Below are 6,000 nucleotides of genomic sequence, written 5' to 3'. Positions count from 1 at the left end.
TGGGGTTTGCAGCAGGATTTTTTGGGTTAGTTTGTCCAGTCTCTTCTGCTGCCTCAGTTCTGGCAACTTCAGGGTTGTTCTGTAATGAGGACTTACATGGATGACCCCGAAACAAGCCCTGCTCATGTTACTCATGTGAATAATCAGCTCAGTTCAGGAGACAGAGCATGATTCACCTGCAGATGACTCACAGACTGAGGGCTAGGTATAAGAACTGATTCTGATTTTTTATTATTAAAACTCCTCAAACATGCCCCCTTTTCAACCAGCAGATGCTCTGTGCTTGCTGAGCAGCTCCTCCAGCACATTTTAGGGGCTGCACATAGAAACACTCACCCAAACCCTGTATCCCTGAATCCCTTTGAGTTCTTTCCTGCCTTTGCTTTCATTGCAAAGAAGTTATTTGAAACAGAAATAAACCTATGGAACATCCAAAATTATTAAAATATTGTCTGTATACTTTAAAAAGACAAACACATTCTGGGAAAAGGAATGTTATCAGCCTTTTTACTCTGCATTAAAGCTTTAACATTTCCCTTCATTTAACTTTTCAGCTTCTAAGGGAAATTTTTTTTCAGCTTGATCATCTTCATTTTCATCTATTTTTAAGGTGCTTTTTTGGTCCCACCTTGCTTCTGAGATATACCTTACCATAACAGTTTTAAGCAGCTGATCCAGAAAATGCCATGCCAGAGTAATTTTATCATGATGAGAGCAGTGAATCAGGCACTCAAACCAAAAAGACACCTTAAGATAACTAAGCAAAATTGAATTATGATAGCTACCATTTCTTAATTTGGCATTAAAATATATTTTTATATGAGTCTGGAAAATGTTAACAATGTTATTTGCAAACTTCAGATGCCCAGAAGTGCTTTAGGAGATGGGCAGGAGAATGCAGCACTTTTTGCTGTTCTCTCCAGATGGATACTCCACATTTCTTAGGCGCTTTGTGTTCAGGGGGTTGGTTTGTTTGTTTTACAGTAATTGTGCAAGAATTGTGTCTTTGTCTTACCTTCCAAATCTAACCATGGGCCCCTGTTCTTTGAGCAGAAAATCTCTGCTGGTTAAGGAATCTAACATTTTATATGCCTTTTTTTTCCCCTTGTACTGCAAAAGCTCACAATAATCAGAGTAGTTGTTATTTGGTGAAAGAATTGCTACTGTAGCTTCTTTTCTGCATACATTGGTGTGCTATGGAAGCTTTTATTACTGGGGTTTTGCATTCAACACCTTGAAACACTTCCATGAAAAGAGTCTCCTAAGTGTTTTGTCCTTGCCTGGAGCAGTGTCTAATGAAAAATAATCATTACGAGCAAATTCGGGAATGAAAATATACCAAATATATCCTACTCAAAAACTTGCATTCAGCATTATTATAATAATATACACAGACTGTATATCCCTCTACTTTATCAGGCTGTGGGAGGCAAACTCCTTTGACCTATGAAGTTGATCTGTGAACTGTGTCAAAAAATTCAAAACCTCACGGTTGAGGTTTTTGCATTCTATTAGCATAATTTACCACCCAAGCTGTAAATGTACATTTTGCACAATGGCTTGCTGGACAGATAGCATTTTACAACTTTCTAAGGGGGAGTGTTTATATCTAACATTTCTTGTGTACATTTGATTATAAGTTTGCCATAATAGCTGCCTTTTTTTCCCTTTTCCTGTCCTCCCCCTCTGCCCCTGCCCCCGCCCCAGTTACTCTGTGAGTACCTAATAAAAAATGTTCTCTCTACTCCAGGTTCTGGATGCTTATTTGTGCCAGCAGAATCTGTAGGGAAACTAATTTTGGTCTGGATTTACTCAGCTCTTCTCTAGGAGGACAGAAAAAGGGATGTCAGACCTTGGCTTGCATTTGGGTTCCTTCAGCTCTCCAAAACTGAGTTCAGGCATTGGAAAGAACAAAATGGAAGAAAGATCCAAACCTGAAGCTGAAATATAGGAAGATCTTGGCTTTTTTTTGTTTTTCCTTTTTGGATGTGTGTGTGTAAAGGGTGTTTGTAGAGCTTACTTCATGGTTACTAAAGCTTTGTAGGACCAATTCAGAATCAGCAAGATGATGTGTGCCATCCCCCCCTCTGCTGTAACCCCTCTGGCTACACCCTCCCCTCCCCTCGCTTTTTCTTTTTTTTTTTTTTCCTTTTTTTTTTTTTTTTTTTTAATTCCTGAAATTAAAATGTGTTGGAATGCTCAGTGCTGCTTTTCACTCTCTTTTCAATGGGCCCTTTAGTTTTTCACACCAAGGTGTCCTTTGGGGTGCCAGGTCAGGCTACCAAAACAGCTTCTAGGAGGGGATTAGGACCAATTAACATCTTTGTACACAAAAGCCACTGGCAGCTGAACAGGCGGCCTGGTGGCCTGCTCGGGAGCTGCATTTTAAATAGGGGCCTTCTGTACTTGAGCTCAAGTGGGAAGAGGCGGAGAAAGTTTTTATTTATAATTGAAAATGCTGCTCCTGGATAAAGTGTAATGAAAGGCAGAGTGGTGTTCGAAAGTATCTAACAAATACCATTTGAATATTGGCCCTTATTGTATGATTTCCATCAAGGATGGCATAACAATATAGTCATTTCTCCTACATATTGAGATGAAGTGATTTTTCTTGTAGAGGAAAACAGCTTCATCCACACATAGCATTGGCCCTTCTGGTTTTCATTTCGTGTTTCAAATTCGGCTTTATATTGAAGATGCCTGGTAGAATGGCTACTCAGGAGTGATATATTTCCATAAATCTGTTTTTGAAGGGAATTCTGCCCTTCATTTACCTGATCCACTAAAGCTCAAGTCCATGGAAGAAAAAAAGAAAAGAGAGAATTTAAGTATAGGCACCAGGATGGAGGGGGAGGGAGTTCTATGGCGTTTCATATGAGTAAATTTGCATTTATAACCCTCGGGTTTGTGCAAAGAGGGAAAAAAATGAAAAGCTCCAAGTCTGGAGTGCTGAATTCAGCTGAGTCAGACCCTTGGCAAAGGCAATGGCCTTAGCAGCTTGGCCCTGGGTGCTTTGCACCTGACTTAATATCTTTACTTCTGCTCTGCTTTGTTTTCAGTGCATATCACTTCTAAATCATCACTCCTGCAATCTGATCAGGCATTAAAGCGAAAGGAAAGGGAAAGAAATATATGGTGTGAGAATTACTATGGTACGAAACCCAGCAATTTACAAGGGCTTGTAAGTGGGAGTTGTGTGAACTCGCAGCGATGCCATGGCGCTTGTAATAAAACTGATTTCTGTGCTTGGAGGATGAGCTGCTTTCAAACACAATATTTCTAATCACTGCACAAGCATTCCTCCTCCCACTTTCATAACAGTAATAACAGGACACTTTTGTGTACTTTTATCACTTGGATAGAAAAGTAATTTTAAGGGGTTTTCTAACCGTGGGTATGGTAGGGGAAAGACTCATGATGGGAAATAACAGCACAAAAGTAATAAATTCATTGGCCAAGCAGGCTCTGACATCCTGATTGATATGATTTCAAATGAAGGAATGGTAATGCGGGAGGATGGTGCACAGAAGATTTGGAGAGGCTTGCAAGTGACTGGTTGAAAGTAAATCAAAGGGAGATGAGAACTTCAGTCAGCCTGTGCTGGCTTGGCTGCACTGCTGCACATGAAGGATGCAGGCTGCTAGAACAGCACTGGAGCAGCCATTTGCCACTGGTTTTATTCACATAGTTTTGGTAGGCAACAAAAATATGGATTTCTCTCGGGGCTGACGTGAATAGCAAAACCCTAATCACGATCATTTTCAGCCTCCTGGTTCATACAAATAAAGAGAGATTCCACTTAGACGTTCTGCAGCAAACATTAATACACTCGCTATGTGTGGCTCTGCTCCTTCCTACCCCCTCTTTAGTTTCAGATACTGTATTGTATTCCTTCCGACATGTTGATTCTACCTAATGTTAAATGGTAATTGGCAGTAGTATAGGTGGGGAGAGAAACATTGTTATATTTTGTTCATTTTTCACACTTCAGCAGTTATTCCTTTCTCTCCACGGCTGTACGCTTATTAGTGTATGAAATGCAGGTGTGTGGGAAATGGCAAGCACACATTGACAGGTTATTTTGTTGGCCACTGCCTAATTAGTAGCATAGTGGATGCACCCTGCTAAGCTTTAGTGTGGTGCAGTAGAGCTGGTCTGTTCTAATTTCCTCACAGCTTTGATATTCAGCAAGAGATTGACGGTTAGCACAAAGAGCCAAAGCGCGACGGAGGCCTGCAGAAACAATGGCCCTTCTTGCTTGTAGACACCACAGATGTGAGAGAAAGCTGACTAAAAACAATTGGCCGACACTGTCTAATTGTCTCCAATGTCAGCATCATTAATGTTTTCCCATGTAAAAAGTAAAAGGCCAAGGTTGTATCCTCCCTTTATTTTGAGTCACATGATTATGTAACTTACTGAGATTCAGATTAAGTGTTAATTGTATTTGTGCAATAAAGAAACTGAAGCTACCTTGAATTTAATGAATATGTACTTAATTAATTTTGACAGCCTTTATCTTTATTACCTATTGAATAATCACAATCAGAATTAATAACATTTATAGGCAATTAAAATTACAGCCTATTTAATGATAATATATGTTTACATCTTTTGCTGAGATACAAATTATGAATACTTATTAGCAAAGAAGTTGTTTCCCTGCCAGGAGGGTTTCTTGTCTGTGTTAACAGCAACAAACAACAATAATCAGTTCAATGTGTAATAGTGCCTTTCACATCAGACAATCTCCCAAAGCACTGCACAAGGGCACATGAGAAAAGGCTTCGTGGAATTTAAAGGTAATCACTAAATGGCAAAAATTGTAGTGTGCCTGGAACAAATGCTTCAAAATTACATGCAATAAGGCAAGGCCAACAACATTTGAGCAGTTTCAAAGCTTTATTTTTCTCACAGAAAAAATAATGAGAATAAAAAGGGTCCATTGAGGATGCAACATCAAACTCCTTGCTGACCCAATAATACCAGACCAAAGATTCAGCAGCTACAAGATAGAATATCCCCATTGGTACCAGCATGGCTAAAAGCCTTTTGGCACTGAGATCTTACATAGAAATCCTAATTCCCTGGTACTACTGAAGAAGCACAGACACAGCTCTGATTCTACCAGCGCCCACAAGAGTAGGCAGCTTGATATGAAATAGAATAAATCATACAAATAAAGATGCTTTGGAACAGTGAGTGTCCTCTCTGCCACTGTCCATGACTAGTAGGGGGGCTTTTGTATAATTCAAAGTAAAAAGGAAATAGATTGTCCAAAGAAGGAAGGAGGTTCAGGCCTGGGGTTTGACAGGTATAACTCAAACCACCAAATGCACAGAGAGAACCCAGGTGGTGAATGTGCCCACAGAAGTGCAGCACACACCTGCACACACGAGATCACTGTGTCAGTCTGCACAAGCCATTTTATTCTTTGGATGTTTGTTTTCTTAACACCTGTCCCTTGTCTTTGTCCCACCATACAGCCACTGTCCCCAGAGAGCTGCACAACTTTCACCATGTACTGGGACTTTGCACAACCCAGCTCAGGAGAGAACTGGTCTGATAGCCATGAGCCCAGAGAAACAAGCAGCTACCTCCCCAGGCATGAACACATGGCAATGTGAAAAGTCCCTGTGAAGCCCTGTGAAGGATTCAAAAGATGCATGTCCAGTCTCTGGTGCTCAGAATGAGATTTGCTTTGCTTTCCCAATCTGCCATCCCTCAGTGCTCACCTTGGTTTTGCAGGGAAAAGCTTCTTTCTCACTTCTGGCCCCAAATCATCAGGCACAGCCACTTGAAAAACCCATGTCAGCAAAGCAATACTGAGTGCCTAAAATCTCAGTGCAGGAGAGAGCAGGAGGCTGGGTGACAGCTGGGTGACACCCACATCTCAATCCCACTGCCCAACACATTGGCTGGTTTATGATAATTAAAAACTGCAATTATTTCTGTCTCAAGCCACAGTGTACCTAAGAAATGACCAAGGGCCACCTCCAG

Source organism: Erithacus rubecula, assembly GCF_903797595.1.
Source record: "Erithacus rubecula genome assembly, chromosome: 9".
Taxonomy (NCBI): Eukaryota; Metazoa; Chordata; class Aves; order Passeriformes; family Muscicapidae; genus Erithacus; species Erithacus rubecula.
The sequence above is the reverse complement of the archived record's forward strand: the minus strand, read 5'-3'. Positions refer to the sequence as shown.